General features: G+C 39.4%; 1 protein-coding gene across 1 annotated transcript in view; it reads left to right on the top strand.

Moving 5' to 3' along the window:
- Positions 1-23,690, top strand: part of LOC105386340 (protein artichoke-like) — a 55,095-nt gene that overhangs the window by 17,744 nt on the left and 13,661 nt on the right. Inside the window, exon 2 of the mRNA XM_038112753.2 lies at positions 22,363-22,453. The gene's annotated coding sequence lies outside the window, so the exon portion shown is untranslated. The remainder of the gene's footprint in view (positions 1-22,362; positions 22,454-23,690) is intronic.

Below are 23,690 nucleotides of genomic sequence, written 5' to 3'. Positions count from 1 at the left end.
GCAGGTCTTGAACATTTTATTTAATGTTTTGTATTAGTGAATTCTAGACAGACTGTATATACAATACACACATATTTCAGCATCAATCCAAACACGAGGCATTGTTTGCATGGTCCGATTGATCGCAGCCAAAACAATACTTCTTGGAATCCCTGTGTTTGTTCTGTCAATCAACAACTATGTGCCGGTCAGCAGTCGACCAAGAGATGGAATTTTATCAGTAACCTTCGACTAAAGCACTGAGCTTCGAGTTACATAACCTAACCTTAAAAACCCGCGTCATTCAGTACTAAGAGTCGCATATCTTTTGCATTCGGGGTAACAAAACCTATGACCCAAAAAGACAAATTAGAAATCGGTTCAGCCGTTTAGTTTCGCTACCACAGACTGATTCACATAATAAACTTATATAAACATACAAAACACCCCTCTTTTTTGTCTGGGGTTAAAATTGCTGTGCTGAGACATCAACCGTCAGCTGTTGCTACTACAAAATAGAACGCCCTAACCGATGTCTCTATTAACTCGACAAAAGCCAGTCATCACCCTCTTTTCACTACTATGAGTACTGATTTCTTTAACATTGATATTCCACGAAGGACTTGGCAAAATAAAGGTGGATGCACACCGCCTCGTCACGACCCGGGATGTGGGCGGTTACCCTAAGCGCTTAGGGTGGTCTGCGCACGATTGTATGGGGCCGGTGTAGCCGAGCCCTTATAATGTTAAATTGAGAAATTATGTTAGTGAGTTTGTGGTTATAGGTGCATGAGGGGGTCATATACTGCTATCAAATTGAAAGTATACCGTGGGTATGATAGTTTACCAGATTTAAACGGCAATTTGTATTTTACGTTCAATTAATGCTAGGCTTTATAGGGCCATAACATGTAACAAATTCTTATAGGTTTATTTCAACTTTTGGACAATAACGTTACCTATAATAAAATTGAAACTATCAGAGTGCTTAAAAGTAACAATCCTTATCTCTGAACGCTAAAAGCTCACAAAAACCTATCGAGACATAAAATGAGATATAAAAATAAAAATGTTCGTTGAATTATTGAAATAGCGCGCATAAAAATATAAAAATCCATTGTTGTAGATACACAAAGAGTTATACAGCGCATCGAAGCAGCTATATGACTATACTAAATAGCTAGTAATCGCCTGTGACTTTTGGAACTGTATGTAAATATGCAGACACCTGTTGAATAATGTGTCCGTCTGTCGTACAGCCAGTGAGAAAAGGTTCCATAAATTTTATTACGTCAATAAAATCCCCTAATAATGAATACAATTGCGAGCAATGAAAAAGTTCCACCTCTCTCTCGCTGAAAGCGATCTCTTACAGGCAACCTTGAATATAAAGCAATTAGAGGGCGGCCTACCTACTACCTAATTATAATAATATAACTAAATAAATAAACTATACATACTAAAGCTACATAAATACTAAGATTATTTATTTTTAACTTTGAGGCACCTAGTTATACTATACTAAGCATTGTACCTATATATTTCTTATTAATCTTAAAAAAGGTAGCCAAGCTTTTCTTCTCAACAGTACAAGAGCAGCTTATATTTTCAAGAATGCTTATTCAAGTGCACCTCACTAAGTAAATTGAATAATATTGACGAGCGCACTAGAATGTGTTGAAATTCTATGTAAATTCGATAATAATCATTTACATTGTCACCCTACAGGTCTTAGAATTATTATTATGAAGGCATCGATGAGTTTTATTAAATTTCTTATTTAAGAGCTTATATCGATCGTTTAAAGTTACCTCTATGACATTTGAACAGTCTAGAGTCTAGACTAGGTAGACATATATAACGACTTTATTTCTATGAATGTCTGTGAATTGTGAATAGTACTAAGACTTCGTGTGCTTATGGCATCGATTTTCATACATTCTGAAGTTTTTAAATACAGACACAGTTCATAATAGAGCTAAAGGAAAACTATCCGATAAAAATTTGAGTCCCAGGGATTTTCTACTTTGATATTAGATAAGTAGGTACATAACTTAGTTTATGCAACTCAAAATTATATGATTTTGAGATCATTGTTCCAAGCTCAGCTAAGTAACCGTTTGTTCTCCTGCTAAATAGACTATTTGTAGTCCAATGCAATGTGGGCTGTATTTCTTACTTGGGATGTCACAGAATTCCTTAACAACAATGTATCTTTAGTTCCATTATTGGGCGAGACACTAACTAATGGTCACTGGGGAAAGCGAAGGTAACGAAAATTTAGGTATGCTTACGTATCTAATAATGAAAAACAATCGAAAACCCTTCCTTCATTGGAAGGAGATCCGTGCCCCAGCTGTGGGGACGTGATAGGTTGTGATGATGATGATGATGAATGGAATGTTATTTAGATTACTGTAAATTTTAAATAACTATCAGAATGGAATTAGTAATCAGATAGAAATTATACGGATGAAGGCTATTAACAGACCCTAAATAACACTAAAACATGACTGTACAAATAGCAAACTTTTTGTATGCTTGAAAAGAATTAGTAAATAACGAAATGAAACAAAAAAGATCGCGTCAAACGAGCATGTAAAAACAAAATATAATAATAAAGTAGCCTCATTATCCTCGAGCCTACAATCTTGTTAAGTAACTCGACATTGGTAAGCCAGTAATTATATTGACAACTTTTTTTCTTTTTTATCGTATCATTCCATCAAAGGAGTCCTCACTCACAGATGCTATTATCAAGTTGAAAAAAGTCAACGACTGGTCGTATGTTACTTACATCTTGGCATACAATCTGGTCAAGTGTGTTTACATAATTATATTTAAAAAGTAAAAAGGTTAAATCGAGAATGCGAGTATTCCTTTAATTGCGTTTATGCTTTCATAATTATGTTATTTTTTATTGCCCTCATTGGAGCTAGGATACAATCATAGTTATAGTTTTTTTAATTTTATTACAAAGTGCTCTAAACTATACATCAATTTACAGATTATTTATTCCTCCGCTTTTTGTTATATTAACCATAAATGTTAGGTCGTAATACTTTATTGTTTTACACTGCATCCTCTTACGATAATTTTATAAGAAAGCTTAAATTACACCTTATACTTACCTCTATTATATGGCTAATTTAATATCATGATCGTAAAGTTTATCTACGAAATACCTGGTTTATTTGGAGTGGGTGATAAAATTGCTTTATTAACCGACATTTGTATTCGAGTGTTCATAAAATAGGAGTTTGAATGTGGTATGTGAACTGATTAGCAAATTGTTGAATCATCATCTTAATGAATAAATTCTACCTTTCAAATGAGTTTCTACATGTGGAACCAAGGTAAATTGAATGATGAAAACATGAAACTCTTATCACTCCGATCAATTAATCCATTAATTAACAAATATTGAACAAAAGTACAGCTTCTATTCGAGACTCAGCACCATTAACATTAAGCCGAAACACTATCTTGTGAAATAATTTGTTACCAATAATACCAAAATGACCATCTCCTCGCCTTGTCCGAATGATGGCCAGATTATGATCTATTAATAACATTCGGCCTGTGCCGACTACAGATATAATATATAAATTATAAGTTTCTTGATAAGATCTCTTTTAGATATATTCCATGATTGATGGCAGGCTTGAGTATTACTTAAGAATTCTATTACGCCTTCGTATTGTCTGACTCCATTATACCGTCATTAGCATTTTCTGGATATAAGTATCTGTATTATGATAGGGTGGTGCTGCATAGCTTTCTCTCCATGTTAGTTTTTGATACAGTTATTTTTGTGCTACGCTCTAGTTGCATTTTGTGGTTATCTTACACTGTTGATTGATGCGGTTATAAAAACTCTATTTGGACTGATTGTTGTTGGGTTCCGTTGCCAAATGGCAACATGGGATCTTTTGAAAAAGTTCCAGTGACATAGTGACATTACTTAGTAGGTGAAACATTTTCAATGATCGTGAGTGTAAAATGGTATTATAATGGTATGTAAATATGGTAACAGCATGTAGTTGAAACTTGGTAGATAGGTGTGTCGAGGGTACATTGACCTGCCAATGGAGAGTTCACTCATAAAATTTCACCTGTATATTCCTCGTCTGCGGTGTAAAATTTTCACTTTTTCGTTACAAAGCTACAGTTATTAAATACTTTTCGTTCAGTTACCAACCGCTATCAATATTCATATACACGCATACGATATTAGTTCTTGTAACTCTTTACAATAGCTTTAAAACAAACAATGGATGAGTGGAGACAGTTTTATAACATTCAATTGTAAGCTTTATCCCATTGTCTTTGTGTTGATAGTCCGAGAAAAATAAATACATACACACAATATTTACACATACAGGGTCGTAAATATTCCGATCAAGTGCGTTGATAGCTTTGCGTTGTAACTTGGATAAATGATTCACACTTTTGGCCTTTTTACTTTGTATAATATTGTGCATTTTATTTGAATGTTTTATTTATACTAACCTATATTTTTAAATATTATTATGGTTGTGATGTACTTAGCACATACATAATAATAAAATTGTTTAACTGATTGTCTGGCGACACCTTTATCAACCTATATCGTGTAAAAACACGTATACTAAGCGAAACATGATAAATAATTAGTGCCATCCGTTTTAGAACATTTTATAAAATATAAAATACCTTATATAAAGCAAACAGGTCCTCACCAGCGACGGTCGCTCCAGGCTGCCGTAAAATTTATATCTATCATTAATTTAATACCCATTTATTAATTAGAGGTTCAGCCGAATATCCGAACCCTTTCCTTAATGGGTTTAATGACGTAAATTGCTTACACGCATCCGAAGTTGTATCACATTAATTGATAGAAAAAAGGTAAAAAAACGGGACCACACACCAGCTCTCATTTTGGTATTTAATGACACGTACATCTATTTGGAAACACTCTGTATATGTACGATTGTATGTATACGATGCTCGTTGCATGTTTTGCTGTATCTCAGCCATGTTTAGTTGTATGACTTGTATGTACCTGAGACGAGTTCCATGTTCAGAACCAAAGGTTACATGCTGGCTTTCTTTCTAGTAATGTTAGTTTAGTACAAGCAGATTAGCTATAAATACTAAGTAAAGGCTTTTAGCATGGAATCTACTTTTTTCGCTTCTATAGTGTATCTCTACAGTTTAATATAAGGACATTAATGATCCGATGATAAATTAATTTAGATGTTTGTCTTTTATTTCAGGTACTTACAGCATTCGTTTCCATTGAGATTGGGATTTGGATTGAACATCATAAACTAACGAACACGTAAGAATACCTTAAATTAGCCCGAAACATATCACTAGCGTAAAAAAAGTGCAGCAATAGTAGAGTAAGGAGGAAAATGTGAGTATGTGTGTGATGATTAGCGAACAGCAATATTCGTTTAGTTTACTTTTGTTTTTGGTCGAGTGTACCGACAAGCAACTTGTATTGTGCAGTCTAGTGTTGGGGCGCGTTCCGAATTAAACTATGTTAATTCCTATATGCCCCGCGTGCGTGAAGCGTGAATTGGACTCGCCCGCGGCGGCGGCGGCGGCGGGGGCTGCACAAGTAAGTATCATACACTCATCTGCATTTTGGACTGCGCCTTATTGTTATTCAACTGTTTTATCTTGTTACAGATAGAACATCCTACGTATTTGAATATGTATTCTATTAATGTTTTTTCTCATTCATTGTAGTGAGCATTTAAAAAGGGCGTCGTGTAAATAATTGTCGCTTCTTAGTAACAGGCCATTATTTCTGTTTAATGTTACAAGCGCATCATGAATAGAGACATTAAACTCATCCTACCGTAGCGTAAAAAGTTTAAATTTATATTTTACTTTACAACAAAGGGTGACACCTCCATTGTGACGAGAAAAAGGTTGACAAGTCAATGTATTTTAAGGATTAAACTGCCTTTATATTAGCAGAGGTATCGAATACAAATATTTGCAAACTGACTATTTCGTTGGAATTACAATCTTAGGATGCGTAGGTAGAGCCGTTAAATCAGACAACATAATTTCTTGTTATAAATGGCGCATGATCGATGGCGGCCGCGGTTCCAGGTAAACCCTGCTCGTTATTACCTTTTTTGTGCCCAAACATTTATAAACAAGACCATTCTTTGGAGCACAATAGACGACCAAAAACTGCCGGCGCGAATCCCAATCAGTTACGGTTGTTTAACACTCTTAATCGTTATTTTTATCCGTTGTCATTATTAACTATTTGGCCTCATTAATAAGAATTCGAGCATGAAAAATTGCATCAATATTTTCTTTGGAGCTCTGTGTCTAACAATAGATGGCCCGATTCAAGCCATGTTTACGACTCTACATTTTGCTGATGCTCTATTTCACTCGAATAGTAATTATGTCTGGAATGCCAGTGATAACAACGCATAATTTACGATTAACCCTTTATTTTCATTATTATTTATCTACAAAGTGTACAAAGCAGAGGATACACACTCCAGCGAGTGCAAAAATAGATAGAGACCGCCCTGTGTAGGCGAAAGGGTTTGTTTCTGACGTAGAAAAAAAATCAGTCTGGTCCGGTATCGGGAGAAATGCTTGGCTTATTCCCCGCGGCGGTCGCCGGATGCCCATTGAACATTGAATACGGCCAGCTCCGCCACGGAATTCCGACTATCTGATCCTCAGATAAACCATTCAGTGTCCTCTGTTATTCCAACATTAAAATAACTGGTCGCCAAGTTAAATTGTTTCCGGCAAACAAGTCGTCAGTTGAAGCTTAACGATGTGAATGTTAATTTGTTAAGCGTGACTGTTTTGTTTATTTTGGTAAAATACAGCGAGTGGAAAGCCTCATTATCATTTTAAAGAAGTTAGAGGGGGTCCTAGAGTCCTACGAAAACAGGTCAGGAGTGTCGATCGAGTCGTGGAGTGTTGCGTGGGGCCGAGCGGGCGAGCTGGCGGCTAATGAAGACGTGCGAGTGCTCTCGACCGAGTAAACACCCCCGCCCCCGCCCCGCCCCGCCCCGCTCCTCTGTTTGCTCCCGCGGGATTAGTAATTTAAAAGTCAATGCGGACACTCGAAAGGGTCAATCGGAAAGCGCGCTCTGTATATTGAAAACAGATACCCTTTTCTGTATTCCGGTGGCCTGCCATGAAAGTTATAAGGGCTGAGTTGTTGAACTATGTAATTGACTCGGTTCTGCGGTGGGAGGCTTTGTTCTCAGGAGGGAGAATAATCGAAAATGCCTCTGGTTAGGCCGGAATGATGGGAGAGAAACAATGCAAAGTTGATATGCGGATACGTTAGACGGGCCCTTGTTTGTGTAGCGAGGAACTGTTTGTTCAACGTACGCTGTATTTTCGGCAGGAAATTAGAAGTCACCACAAGTTTTGTCTGCCTTGGAGATGGTAAATACAATTACGACCGTTTAATTTGTGATAACAACTTGCGTTCGAAACTATTTCGGAACGAGGATTTAATAAAGGTCGCACAGATTGTAGACAGCAAACATTTGTGATGGAGCAATATCCGTTTGAAACAAACACTCGTTGGAAAAACTAATATGTTACACGCGATGACAAAACAAAAGAAAAACAGAGCGCGGTTAGACGTGTTGCCAGTCATAAAATAGACAAAGCGTTTAGCTGCAACAGGAATACTCGGCTATTTAAAAGTCTGGAGCGAGCCCTGCGCCATCAATTTTATTTTCTCGCACAAAACATGTCGGGCTGTCGCTACGCATTATCCGGGGAGCGCCACACGCAACATTCGAACACTGTTTTATTTTAGGCGGCCGTGGACGTTTCCAATGATTGACTTATCCGGGAGTAATTTGAGAGGCTCTCAGGCGGCGGCGGCGGCGGCGGCGGCTCGGCAGGTAATCCTAGATGTCTGACACCAGCCCGCGACAACAGGACAGATACGACTCTAGCTCGCGTCAGACCGGCTCCGAATTAACCCCTCGCACGAGTGCTAATACACCGCAGTTGTTTGTAACAAAACCATACTTATACTCGCAGACTGGTTTAAGCGGCCATGTTTGCAACGTTGTAAAACTGGAATATCTATTGAATCACATCTAGTCGGGTATCCTATTTCATGAGTCGAGGGCGCACGCGAGGTCTCGGAAGACGGCAATTCTTGAAAGCATCTGCGGACTTCGTGTACGATTTCTAAGCTCGTACAACGAGGCCGGTTCCGAGAGATGGTCAATTTATAGGTGTATTGTGTTGAGAATAGGGTTCCTGTTCGCTGTAGGCGCGTGCGCGTGTCGTGCGGGCCGACCGGCACTAATCTATCTTTGTTTGGACGGCGCTGCTCGGACGTCAGCTTTGTTTTACTTAGAGCAAGGAAATATTGACGGTCCCATGTGATTCAAAAGACTTCTGTTTTAAGAGAAAGGCAATACGGACGTACCCACGTTCGTGTTTTCTTTTCTTAATGGCAGCTCCGGAGTAGTTCCTATGTAACTCGAGCTTTTGGTAAACTACTTAGAAGCTGGCGGGCGGTGGCGTTTTTTGTGAAGATGTTCTTTTAATCCGTCCCGGGAGTTGGCAATGAATAAGTTGTCTGTAAGAAATAATAAAGACGTGACTTCCAACAATATGCGATTGTATTTAATGACACGAATGCATGGCTCGGGGGCTTAGCGCGAAATGTAAAGGAAATAATAAAAGGAGCGGATTCCTGCAGCGTTCGCTGGCTTAACGCATCACCATAATTCAATCGTGGCTGGCCTGCTCCTTTGCTACCAAAAAGAGCATCGCATTTGTTACAAAGCTCACATCGTTTGAGAACCCCTACCTATTATTTATGGTCCTCAGTTGGTCTGTCACAAAAAACGGGCGGGTGCGTGGAATAGCGCAGCGGGTGACTGTAGCCAAGCTGCAACAACAGCGACTTCCTGCTACACTCAGAGAAATAATACTTTAATAAATGACACATAATCTAAGGGTATTGAAACTAGGCTACTGTAAAAGCAAGATGATGGCTTTCAGCGGGACATGTGTCGGGTGATGTGCGAGAAATCCCCCTCCCCGCGCTCCGCACCTTCTTATACTTCTTTTTATACCTACCACATAAATAAGACTTACAGATTATTTATCATACTTACTACTGCTAATGACTGTCATTACATCACGAGTATCAAGACTAATTCCCGTTTCTTTGTTCGTCTGTAAGTACTGAACCAACACCAGCTTGCGGATATTGCATAAGAAATATAAAAAAAACAACCAATTATATCTGATTCTGCTGTTCTCTTTTCATACTTTGTACTTTTAAATTCAATACACACTTGTGAGTTTCCGTAAAAATTCAGCCAGCTGTGTCTCAGGAAATTGCTTTTTAATTATCGAGATTAAAATGCGTTTATTTTGAAGATTCCTCTTTAATTGAACCGGATACGGCATTCTAAAGCCTCAAATCTTAACAAAATGCAATAATGTTGGAGTAGTCATTGAAACGTCTATTGAAAGATCCTCCGGGTAGCCGCTACCTAAGCCCCCTTTTGTCATTCGAGCACACTCGAACGGCGAAGCCATTTAGAGCCATCTAATTATGCGAGGACCAAATCTAAAACACGCCGAGGAAGACCCTTAAACCGACTACCCTGCTTAATAAATAAGATCTTGTGTAGAGGAAGATTCGTCCTGTAATGAAATGATAATCTCCCAGTTGCTGCCGGCAGCACGGCCGCGCCGCTTCTCACGTCGCGTCTCCGAGTGTGATAATATTTATTAAAAGCTTGACTAGAAATGGCCGCGGTAATAAATACAGTCTACGGCCATTACTTGTCACGCAAGATTTACACAGTATGGTAACGATGGTGGTTTTTTTTGTCAAGTAACGAACGGCTTATTGTGCGGGATTATGTCGGGAATGTGGAGACGCGTTTCGGGAGATGTTATCTCGTTATTTTACCAGTAATTAGTATTTATTGGTGTGTTCCCGGCCCGCGGCCATCGGCGTCGCTACACCGATCTTTAGTGTGAAAGCGTTTTAGTGAATTATGTGGTTATACGACGGATGAGTTAAGCAATTAAAGCGGGTTTTTATGTGAGTCGCCGCGGCCGAGAGATGCGAGCGAGATAATGACAGAATTTATGGTTTTATAACAGCGCTAAAGGAAATTTGTGTTTCTAGTAATTCAACAAATTGATACTACATCCTCTATACAAAATGTATTTTATGTTATTCCAATAAGAATTTGTGGACTGTTATGAGAACGTGTGCTAAGGAAATTAACCGAAATGTTTCGTTTAAATGTTGAAATATTTTGAATTCCTTCAAAAAGGCAACAATCTGGCCCACACAACTCGGTAGCGTGTTAACAAGGAACTTGATAGCAAAAAAAGGGAGAGCTACCGTCTTGAGAAATTTGCCCGCCATCTGTTAAGCGACAGGATTCGACGACGAAATTAATACGATAGTTAACGCTTAAATAAACTGTTGAGACTCTCCCCTCCCGCCCCGCGCCCGCCGACCCCTAGCCCGGAATAAATCATATGTTAATTGAATCATAAGCTGCGTGTCATATGTAATTAACGAATGCTGCGATACGCATCTCCCACATGTGCTTTTTTAATAACCTCGCGTCTCGGCTTCCTCCCGCTAGGCCAGATAACATCTGAATTCTTTATCCAGCATATACGAAATGATTGCTTAGCCAGCGGCAGCTACGACTTCATATTAAGGTCATTGTGAGAGTAAATTGATCCGTGCTTCGTTCAGACGGGCGCGGCGCAAACGCTCTCACAGACGAAATCATTTCACATTTCATTCCGGGGGGCAATTCCGGACGGATTAGCGTACGCGTTATGTCGTTATGTATTTAATACAGCCTTCTCTCGATAATAAGACTTATTTATAGATATTAGAATGTAATCGTAAATTACGCGTGAATTTGATTAAAATATTGGTTCAGGCCTGAGGCTGAGGCTCGGTGCTCTATAAATCTTGGGAGCCAATTTATCTGTTTGGTAGTAAAATTCGTTCCGTGAACATGGTATCCCTATTAAATCGAGCGCGGATTGAACTGGCATCGATTGATCCGCGCGGCCGGTGGAAACGGCCGTCTCTATAGCCCATAAAGGTGTTCTAGCCGTACACCAATTACCCTAATGTACCATCACAACCTTTTTAGCGAACACCGCTTCTCACGGAACTTTGCCCCTAATGAAATTAGGTGAACACGCAAAAACGGCAGCGTTATTTTGTGAAAATACGAAAACTCTGGGAAATTCTCCTGTATCGCTTTAAAGGAAGCTGTTTAGCTAAGTGCCGTTTTTTCTTCGTCCCGTGTCTACAGTAAGGATGAAATATTAGAGGTGTCTGAGCCGCACCGCTGTAATGAGGCCCGCAGGAATAGAGAGCAATATCTTAATATCCACGTTGGCCCGGGGCGCGGGGTGACAAATACTCGCGATCCGCGGGAAAATGCTAAATAATTTATAACCGCCGGTTTGCTCGCATGATGACAGCAGGGTTCCGTAGCGCCCAAATATGGATTTAAGAGGAATTATTACTCAAGAACGCTACCTTGCGGCATTAGTAATTTGCTGTTAACACATCAAAGTAATCGAGCTCGGGAAACGGAATGATGGCTGACTTGTCAAATGTATAATTTAGATACTTCCAAAGCTGGTGCGGCTGCGGCTGATCGCTAACTGATCAACATCAAAGGCTCTTCAGCAGTCATAAAGCGGAGCCCGGTCTCACACGCGGGGTGTAAAATAAGCGCTTTTATGACTCGCCCGCATTAATTCGTTTCGTTCTGGAACAATCGGCCACCCTCCTCTGAGGACCGAAGCGACTTCCTCACGCGACTACACTCTGAGAGATGAAGCGGTATTTATAGAAACATGCGACGTTTCAATACAATGTTTCTTCGCTGCCCACATTGCATATGAATCTCGATAAATGCATATTGTAGAGGTGAGGAGAGCGAAAATAGAGCTGGTATTGGATTTCAGTCACGGTTTACGATGCGCAATAAGCTCTGACGATGTTTGCAACTGCAATCATAATTTGCTCCTCTCAACAGTCGTCCAATGGCACTTAAAAGTAAGATATTAAAGGGCCCATAAAATGCTCGTAAAGAGTTGTGAAGAGCGTGCGTTCAGAAGTTTGGACAAGTTTAGTCGAAGTGCTCAGGCGGTGGCAGTTTGATTTGTGTTAAGCAGCTGTCCTTCAGAGTTGATATCTTAATTCATCAGACGATGGTTTTCGAACGTAGTTTCATGAGAACGGGCGCCTAGAACATGTCAAGGTACTTAAGGCAGCATCCACAAATAGACGGATGCTAAGCTAACTAAACATGTTTCGTTAAGTAGGCAGGAGCTTGTCGATTGTAAAGGCAGTTGGTAAAGTTGTAAGAACATCACTGGGATGTCAAATTAATGGCGGAAGTTTTATGACTCAGAAATTAGCGCTAACATTATAAATGATGAGTTCCTGTCTCTCGCGACTTATTATTTATGTTCTTGTATGTAAGTAGCCGCCTTGTAATAATAATGAGCATTATAATTTCGCTACGAGCCGGTCAGCCCACAGATAAGTGCAGAGCTATAAATAAAACATTAATTATGGTTATTAAAGACGCTACATTGCACCCGTTGGGTGTATCTTTGAATAATCTTGTTCAGTACATTCCTTTGATTAATGAGTCTACGCGTAGAACAGACTGCACTCAGTAAATACTTATTAATTATCTAGTCGGTGTTAGCATTGCTTAAATTTTAGCGTGGGATAACTTTGTGGCCCGCTAGAGAGATTTGTTTGGGGAAAGTGGCTTTGGAATCAAAGAAAATAATTACTGCATGGAATATGATACCCCGTAAATTATGATTTCAAACCATATTTATAAATGGTATACTATCTTCCTACACGTAATAGGTACTACTATTATATACGACTATTTTTAACCTTTAATGGCTGCACGTGCTGTTAATTTTCACTTTTACTGAAGGAAAACGTAGGCGTTAGGGCTGTGGTATTACAGTATCGTTGCTAAAGCTGCTAATCAGCGGCGAACGACACGATGTTGCAGCAAGAATCTGTCGTCGAGCGTCACTAGCTGCCATATTAATTCAAAATAAATATTAGTGACGTTGCGACAGGATTGCAATCTCATGTAGTTAGCCTCCCTTATGGCGAGACCCAATTGCTGAAGCTGCGCTGCGTTGTTTTCAATTTTTATAACATGACCCTGAAAAAATATATGTAAAACTACGTAGCGCAGCAATGGGGCCTCATCCTTACTCTGCTGCTATGAAGATGTCACTGTAAGCGGCGCCGCAACACGACACATTTATGTTTATCGACACGTTATCAGTTACTTCGACACAGTGACGTCTACTTCTGTTCGTCTAATGGCTTTCAAAGTGTAAAAATAGGTAGCAGCAACGCCCCCCTAAGGATTAAGGTTAGAGTAGTTTAGGTGCTACGTCGCCTTAATAGGGCTAAAGACAACACGCTATTAATAAAGTCATAAAGTTGTACGTAATCTTAAAGTCTATGCTGGTAACTTATTTTAAAGTTTTGAAGTGTCTTGCTTTAATTATAAAGTCAAAAACTTATTTAAGTAGATAAGCGTGTATTTTTATGTAACTCGGTTGATAAAATACAAATAAAGTGTTTCAAATAACACAAAATTCTCAGCTTATTCATATTTTCAGTATTTGTATGTAATTAAAACATTTACCTGCGAATTGAAAGCCAAATAATAATTAATGGGAAGTTTGGAATTCCGGAGTCTACTTGAAAAGTTGTTCGTACTTTCCCCTCGACTTTGGTCCCTGTAATTATTATTTGTGGGTACAACGACGAGTCGAGTGCGACGCGAGACGTGAGCGTCAAAACACTGCTTCGTATTCAAGTTGGTACTAACCGATCATCCAAGTGTGAAGTGCCCATTAAAGATAAAAATATTAAAGATTTTAGAGTACATCTGTAGGAACTTAATTATGTTTGCGAAGTGGAGATTTTAATTATCGCAATCAAAGATCTGCCCACGCGTGTTTTAGAGTGCCGGTCTTAAACCTACGCCAATTTTCTACTGTGACCTACTATCGTTAAATACATAATAACAATGGTTACCGCTACAAAGAAATATATATATCATTAATACAAAATAAAATAATATTAGGTACAATATGCGCCAATGTATATTTTATGCACAAAAACAGCAACAACGCAACGCAATGCAAACAATATCTAATAGACTTTTTTTACTACAAAATCTAATAAGAATATGATCAGTCAGGAAAGGGCTCTTGGAATTTAGATACACAGACGACTTGTAGCGTCATCTCATAATTCATATCCGCGTGAGGCCGAGGTGCCACTTCACTAAGACTCGAGTGTCTCCGCCTGCAACCTAACATCGTATTATTTTTATAGAGCTGGCAGTTAAGAGTAAAAAACATGACACGAGCGCGCCTGAAAAAAAAACTTTGACGTTTATCTATGGAAGGTAGAGTTGAGTTGTCACGGTGTTTTTAAAAGTGTTCTAATGTGGAGTAGTTAAACTAAACACGTTTGGATTTACTATTTGTTGAATATTACTGCTTGGCTATTGTTGGCTATAGTTGGTTTGTGGTTTACATTACTACGTTTAACTTTTTCTATTAACATATTAACATAAATTCCCTTTAGGGCTACACTCCGGGCTGTTTTCTAAGAATAGTTTCCAGTACGTGGATGCTAAGTTACAAACGCTGTATTTTGCGTGCGGCTCGGGTGTTACAGGCGTATTAATTGAAGACACGCTTACAGTTTTAGCGGCAATCGATAAGTCGTGTCTATGCTACTCTGTGGGAATACACAACGAGGCGACACTTCCATACTGCTTGGTATTCTGTGGAGAGCGTTTATTCTGTGTCCTAGTTCACTGAAAAATAATAATTAAGTTACCGAGCAGCTTCGCGCTGAAAGTAAGACGTTTGCAAAGCGAAATATTTGAGGCACGTACCGTTTTCAGCTGAAGCTTTTATGTAGTTTATTTTTAATAAATACGTAATATCATACAGCGTACACTAGGGTGTACTAGGGAAAATGGCTGCCACAGTTATAATTTACTAACATGTATAAAATATGAATTTTGTCTAGGTACCTGCTATTCGACTTTTATATGATACACATCAGAAAGAAACAAAGAAAATATATTTATTTCAACCATTACACGCCAAGATAAAAATAATAATGTTTTCTCGGTACAAGATAAACATATCGTATTTGATTTAAATTTAAAGCCGAAATTAGTCATGTTTATTGTTAAAATCATGATGTTGTAGTAATTTCTTGTTTGTAACACTTTCGATAGCAGAATTAGTTGACTGTGAAAACAGTGACTGTGAAAGGAAGTGGTTCAATATTAATGGCGACATCCTTGTTATACAAAAAGCCCCGACATGAGACATGCGACGAACATCGACACGCTTTTTATTTACATCTATTTCTGGAGACAATTTTACGGCACAATCTCCTTTACGAACCGAAAGACGCTTCACAAAACCATAAATTCATATCTATTTTTAAGTCGTAATCCAACCGTATATAAACATATTCCGAGATATTCAGCGCGTGATATAAAGAAGTCGATAAATAAGTGGAAAGCGCGTAATATTGTGACTGTCGCCGGGCACATATCCGAATTGTACAAAGAGAATGTAATCTCTATTCGAAAAAGGAATAAAAGTGTCTGAGCGCAGTGCGTCGGATTATAGGCATAAATTATTGGGCACTTTTGTTCAAGTCAAAGAGCGGCTTGACTCATTCAATTACTCGCCTTACAAGGAGCGCCGAGTCTTTTCCAGATGTTTGTGTAAGGATTAGAGAGGGATATCTGTGCCGGTATCTTCGTGAGATAAGTACGAATATACGTCAACGTCGGACGACTAAGCCGATTATTTTAAATGTATTCACTTCCTTAATGGACGTCGTTTTTCACGTCGCGCACCGACTAGTCGAGCTCACTGAAGATTTTCGGTCATGATCCGGTCACTGACTGCGAGGATTAAGTTATCTGGAGTTTTATTAAACCGCCGATTGAGTCGTCACGCCAACAGTCGAACATCTATCGTTCCCGAAGATCCAAAGATAAACGAGACCACCCGAAAACAGTTTAGTTGGCAGCTTGAAAAAACGAAAACACGCATTCGTAGGTAGCTGCTATGATTGTAGGAATGGTTGGAAAAATAAAGTAATAACATGATAGTGGCCACCGGCGGCTTCGCTATTGACAAATGTGTTCCCGCGGCGGGGCTCCGGCGCGGCCCAAATAATATACATATCATTACTCCACCTCATACCACCATAAATATTACTTACAAATTCGCCCATCCAGCGCCACCGCTCCTGAGGTGATTTTTCATGTAAATAACGCTTGAAAATAAGCCGCTGTTTCAGCGAAAATTCGGAGAATCGATGGCCTACGACGACGTGGTGACATTTTTTCTGATGAAGCTTAAAGTGCGGCCAAGTGCCTCGTATGTTTTGTTTTTTTACTAGAAATTTAGCACTTAAATATAGTGTACAACATAACTGACGATAATAATATTCATAAACAGCAAGAGAGTAATTGCACAATTTCCAGCTGGCGCCGCCGCAACATATTTGAAACTCTGGAAACAGTAACAACTGGGTTTACAATTTGAATAGTCGGCGCTTTTAAAATGTATATTTATTTCAGCGCATTTTCACGGCACGGTACGCGCACAGGTGTCGTCTAATTAATTAAATACCAGAATGCGCCCTCCCTTTGGGGGCACATTTTTTTATACGCAAACGTGCGTGCCTTTACGCGCATTAATAATCGTTAAAAACGGCTGCAGTAATGATACAGATGGAAAGGTCGAAATGTTTTGAATAGAAACGTATTTACGGAAAATGTGGCTTGATTGGTATTTTATTTATAAAATTTATATATAGATATGTATGCTATATATAGTAGCTTCTTAATGTTTTACACTAGGTATAGGTTAATTATGTAATAACTGCCTCATTCGAGAAGCGCCACCACACTCTCACTGAGTTGCAGAAAGGATCTTTAAGTTAATGTCGGCATTAAATGTATTGTTGCCTTGCTTTGACAGTATACGGACAGAAAGAGACAGACATAGATTTAATGTAGACATTAGCTTAAAGTCCCTTTCTGCAACTCGGCATCTGTCATTGTCTTTCCTTTCCTCATAAAACAAATACCAGCTACCTATGTAAGGTAGTCATACCACCATGAGTACATTGGTGAAACTATAAAGTGTGAAATAAAACCGGACAGTTTTTATTAACTTATTCAAAACACTGTTGTTTCATGGAACCCCCTTTGCGTGTGGAACTGGGGTCGTAGGCTGTACTAGCACTTTGCTAACTAGATGTGTTATGGAGCTGCCGTCATTAAAATACCTTCATATTTATAATTAAATTATACCACGGCAGTATAAAAGCTTTATAAAAGTCATAATAAAGAGGTATGAATAACCTGGCTAAAATAAAACCCTGGCCAGAAAATGATGACAAACGCATAACTTTTTCGGCTCAAATGATTTTTGTGCATTTTCTTTTATGTATTTGTATTGTTTTATTAGTCTGCTTAGTTGGCTTGCCACAAACACACACACAGATACACGTAGGTATCGTAAATATATTTGAAAAACTAACAACAGGTTTTTTCCAGGATAAGGTGTTTTTTAAACGGTGCGTAGCCTATCAGCAACTGAAAATAATGAAAAAAAAATAGCTGAAAAATTCATAATTTTCAGTTAAGTAAAAGCATAGTTGGGCAGAAAAGCCATATTCTCGATATGCCACAGTTTTAATGAATCCGGTTAATTATTCGGAAAATATTTGTTTAAATGAGTTGCCTTCAGGACCCAGTACTGTGCCTCCACCATACCTCGCAGCGACGACGTTCATACGACTTATCCATCTCGACACGTCATTTCAGTTAAAACGTTCAGTGTGTGTTAATGGATTATTTACCCCACTTTTCAGGAGTCTAACGTGAAATTATGCAAAACCTTTTTATGGTGAAACACTTTGCATAAGTACCTAGAAGTGGTCCTCTAAAGTTATGATTCGTGATTTAGATTTAGCGTTTAATAAAGGTAAAAGGAGTGTTATGAATGTTTTTTTAATGTCTGTGTGGAAAAGTGTATTGTTTCAGTCCTACTATTCCAATGTGAAGCGTCCAAACGTTCTCCAAAAAGGAAAATTAAGAAACATTACTCACATAATCAAATAATTGTAAACTTACTTACGATTTTCCGTTTCCTGTAATATCAGTTTTGTACATCAATCTTAAAATCGATCATGGAAAACTGCCAACTATTTTTAGCCCATGCATTTATTAAACTTATTTAATGGGGCGGGCAAAAACGAATACTTACAGGAAAAGGAATAAATGTATTATTCATGTACCGACTCATTCTAAAAGACGAAACAAAGTACCTACTTATTGCTAATGCTATATCTTAAGATTTTTTATTGTGTACGTTAGGTAGACCTTTTCAATGAAAATATTGATTATTGCAATCAAATAAATGAAATAATTTCTAAGTAGAGTTAAAAATAACTACGATAACAACAAAGCTCTTATTGTAAATACTCAGACCGAGATTTGCAAAAATTACATCTCAGAGCAACGGATGGAAACCGTATACTTAAGTAGTAAAACCGGGATTACCAGACGAACGAATACTCGGGTATTAAGTAACATAAACATAATTATACTAATGCTATGCAATCGGCCCCGAGATCTTAACCACCTGGTTCTTAAAACTTTAGTTTAATTTGAGCTTCGCATAAAAAATCAACTGTTTAGTTATGGTACATAAATACGCTTTAATTACCTGCCACAGGAAAGATGTATGAGATAACTTCGATCAACGCCGTGTCGCTAGTGTCTACGTGAAGTTAGCTAGTTAACGGGTATGGTAACTTTATTATTTAGCTGTCTCAAAACTTAAGTTCGAGATCTATAATTAAGATGGACGCAGAGTGCCTTCTTAGAACTACCAAATGTGCTTCCGAGAATGTATGTAATGTAATCTGGTGTTTTGACGCTTCAATGTTTTTATACGATGCTATCTTTATATTGTTCATCAAAGGATACTGTGCTTGCTACAGATAAAATATGATGGCAAAGGATACGAAAGAGGGTCATTTAGGGCGACTTGCATGCACAAACATATTAAATCTAGATTTAGTGTTACATCTCGATTTGAGCCATACTTACATTTATTTGGATTGACGTTCCTTAAATCTCGATTTGTGTGTAATGTGTTTGTGCAAGTGGCCCTTATATATTAACGAAAGATAAATATTGTAATGCGTAACTGCGTATGTATGCAGGCTGGTCTGGCGACCCAGCGGGTCACTCTATATGACGACAAACAAGTTTCGCAGCGCTGCTGTGCGAGCCAAGACTCTGTCTTGTTGTATTAAACGTGTCGACAGCTCTCGTTCTTTTGTTTTTCGTCAGTCTAGACAGTCTAGAGTAACCCTCCTACGGCCGCCTACGTCAGCCGAAGGAGCCCGTGCCATAATGTATACGTACAATTCGCTGTGGTCTCCCGTTTTATTCCTATTTACACCATTGTGTGAACGCTAATGTATGTATTTATTTATTATAATGAGGTCGTGCTGGTGTGGACGCCATTGTCGTGTGTTTCGTGCGACTTGTTTTAGTGCCAGGGGAGTTTTATAGTCACATGGAGCCGCGGCCCCGAATGCCGCCGGAATTGACTGGAGTCGCGTTTAAAACCCCTCAGCCGAGTTTACGTCGCGGTAATAGCGTTTTATGACGTTTAAGATTATGTTATTTTCTAAAGCCTGCGCCGTAAACCGAGGGTTTTGTCAATAAAATCTATAAAGAAGTACCTGTTCCGTCCCGGGTTCGAGTCGCGGCCGGCTCGTAAACAAGCGACACCTACACGCCGGCGACATTCCCGACTCACCAAATTACAAACTCTTGAAAGAGAGATTTAAAATTTTAATGCAACCTCCAAACGTTCGCTGTCGTTTATTTAGTCCGCTCATAAAATCTAGCAACTTGTTTCTCACGGTAAAGGGGATTTTAAGCCCGCGGATTTAAAAAGTGATGGAATTTTTTAAAGAGTTTCCAAAGAAAATTAAGGAACCCGGCTTGTAGCGGGTTTGAAAGCGGCGGAAGTCGCTGCATCGCGTAACTTTGTTACACGGCGAGTTACCTCGTTAACGGTGCCGTGAAAAATTTACAAAAGTAAAACTCGAATTAATCTGCGCATATTTTTTTTCCACTATTTATGCAAAGAAACTTGAGCACTAATGAGCTCAAATTATATTTCGCTCCTGGAAAACGTCTTTGTTTGGGGAGCTTGATAACTAACTCCAACTTTTACTAACTATGTTTTGTTTAACAACTCCTACTCGATTACGGCAACCTAATTATACTTGACGCCAGTTATGCAGATGAACTATACAATAACAGCGCCCCTTATAACGATCTGTGGGGCTAGTATAAATAATTAAACACATATTCAAACTCATAATCTGACAGTTATATTCCAATTTCATCCAACAATATCAGTTTGATTAATCACCCCACTGCTGCTTTATTCCATTATTATTGAGTAGAGGTATAATAAAGACATATAAACGGACCCTGTGGTCTCCCCTAAGCCGCGGTTGGGCGGTTATCTGGCGCGGGTCGATCGCTCGGTACAACTGCCTCACGCAATTAAACGCGCAACATATGAGTCCGGTCAAATTCCAAATTCGAACCATTGTGATACACGCCGCGCCCGCCGCGCTACAATACGATACGACACCGTGTAACCAATCTCGCTCCCAGAATACAACCCCATTCACAAGCAATTTGACACACTGTTGAATTTTAACTAAGTCGATCCTATTTTGATGCATGTTCATTAATGTTTTGCATAGCATTACTCTCGGGCAGTTTCCTCTCGCCCAGTTCCGAACAAAGTCAGCCGGGAGAGTGTACTGTTTTCGAAAAGTTAACTTTTTGGTCTGCGTACAAAATTTCCACATTCCCTCTTTTAACCGAAGCAGCGTAACTATTAAAATAGATGCCCCGCGGCCGCCGCGCCGCGATATACGGCTCAGATAAATGCCGTCCATTTTTCTCTCGCTCACTAGCCGTCACCAAATAAATGCTCCGAGTGTCTTTTTTTGTGAGCTCTCGCGGGGGAATTACTACATTAATCAGTTTAAATGAACCTTTTAGCGAAATGTCAAAAGGTTTACGAACATCTCTGCTGTAACGGCTGCGGTTATCCGTAATGAAAACAAAAGAATGCTCTCTCTGTTATCCGCAGTATCGGCCGCTGCGCTCGACTCGAGCTTTCTCTTGATAAGAGCCGAATGACCCCGGCTCTTTGTCTGACGCACTACATTAATTCAAGCAGTGATGTAATCCTGGTTAGTTAAATTGAATGCAAGAGCGCTTATTCACTTTTTGTATAACCCTTTCGGTGGTATCTGAGTTTTATCTCCGCAGCGCTTTTTCTCTGTCGACAATAAGTCGTCACGTCGATAAGGGTATTGTTTGGAGAGCGCCAGCGTTTACTGACGCGAAACGGGTTGTGAAGTTTTACGTAGGATTGGGCTGACCGAAGGTAAACTCTATTCAAATTTCGCCGGAGCGGTCTTGCGTTCAGGTGGACGGGTCAGGCGAGGGGCGGGGGCGGGCAGGGGGGGGGCATGTTCGAGAGCACATTTCCGCCTGATTAGAGCCGGGGCGGACACCTGCGCCATCTGCCGGTGCGACTTTTCCGCACGCTTTGTTTTGGCCCGAGTCCCGCCGCCCCGGCCAGCGCCCCGGCGAGGGATGCGGGCGCCGAAACGTTTGACTTCTGCCAGATGCGAACCGTTTTTCCGATACAATTGCCTTTTGTACGCCCGTCCAGCGTGTTTGACGCCGCCCGCGCCTGCTACGTCTTCCGGGAAAACTCGTGGAAACTTTTCCCTTTTCTTCTTTAAATAGGTACCTCTTTTACGAGATGAAAGACTAATATATCGTTACTTGTTTTATGGCCATCGAATTCGGCCCATGTTGCCCTTTAATATTTCCTGAGAAATGAGAAAGAAAACGAATTATGAGAATCTATAAAAGAGATATTGCTTGTTTATAGCGGTCTACTTTTATTTTATACGTCTCTAAGTACGGTCCGCCTCACGCCGCGTAACTTCTGCCCGGACGGACAGTAAACTTCTGGGTTAATATGTTTTAACTATAAAAGAAGGAAAAATCCATGTATTTGTACCATTCCAACTTAATCAAATTCTTCAGTGCTTGTAAATACTTTGATATGTCATCTTATATTGTTACTTATTGGATTATTTCATTGTTTCAGATTATGAACATTTGAATCGCTCCACCTGCACTTCGGATCCATGTTCCAGCATCAGCTAAATTTATAACATCAAGCTACAGCCCATACTTAGGTAAGCTGCTTATTTACTTGCAACAAGTTATAAATCTGCTCAACCCTCAACATATTGTTATGCGTACCGCGTTTTGCCAAATCGTCCGCAGTTTAGATCTCGATCCAACTAGACGGATAGTTACACCTGAAGCCACACTCCGACAAGGTTCCATCCAACCCCGAATCTGCTGAACCGCGGGGGCAATTTGTATCTTTTCTCAATAAAGCAACACGGCCGCCACCTGCGCCGCCGTTTGTTGCTCCTCTAAGCTCGTAGTAAATGTTGCACCATTTGTTGCGAGATTGAAAAACTGTTTCGTTTCGTTGCTGCAACATGAGGGTTACTCTATACTGACGAAAAACGAACGATCGAGAGCTGTCGTGGAACCAGCACTTTTAATATATCGAGATCGCGTAGCAGCGCTCCCAAACTTAGTTTTTCGCTATGTAGTGTGACCCCAGTTCTCGGCTAGTTCGCAGTGTGCTTGCTACATTCACTTAGATTGCACATTTTGTCGTGTGCAGCCGGCTCCAGCGCTAGTGCCACAAATGATTCTGCACATTCGCGGTTTGTGTTTGTCGTAAATTGTTGTTTTTGTTTAGTGTTGCGAGCCCGAGATTTACTTAGTAGCGTCAGCGTATCACAGTAGATGGAAATTTTTAGTGTGTTCTAGTTTTTGTTTTGGTATTTTTGTTCTCATTATTGGAATCGTAGGTACCTATATATTTATTTATTTATTGCAAAAAACATATACATATTAGTCAATCATGATCATCGCCATATGCCTCGGACTCGTACTATTTCAGTAAATATTTTCACTTAAATGAACATAGGTTCAATACATACCCATATTTAACCGAGCTCATATAACGCTATCAATTTCAAGTAACCTGCAAATAATTGAACTACATTAAATCATCGGATCCACGTTAACTGCCCCACAAAGCCTTTGTAAACTTGGATGCATTATCGTTTATACACCATTAAATCCTATCGAATTAAGCCTTGCCCACGTACGTAATGAAATATATCGATATTTACACCTAGTATTTACATAAACAATAAGCTCGAATAGGAAACAGGCCTCATATCACGAACTTGTTTTGACAACGATTATCGGATTCAAATTGTATTGAATTTGACACTAATGACTACGTCAATGTTACTTCGTTTTGACTTCGCGATAACCCCTCAGGCGTATGTAACTGATCTATCGACTTCAGGTAAAATCCGGCAAATAATTTTTCAATGGCAC

Source organism: Plutella xylostella, chromosome 5 (assembly GCF_932276165.1).
Source record: "Plutella xylostella chromosome 5, ilPluXylo3.1, whole genome shotgun sequence".
NCBI classification, from domain to species: Eukaryota; Metazoa; Arthropoda; class Insecta; order Lepidoptera; family Plutellidae; genus Plutella; species Plutella xylostella.
Note: the sequence above shows the minus strand (reverse complement) of the source record. Positions and strands in the feature narration are given on the sequence as shown.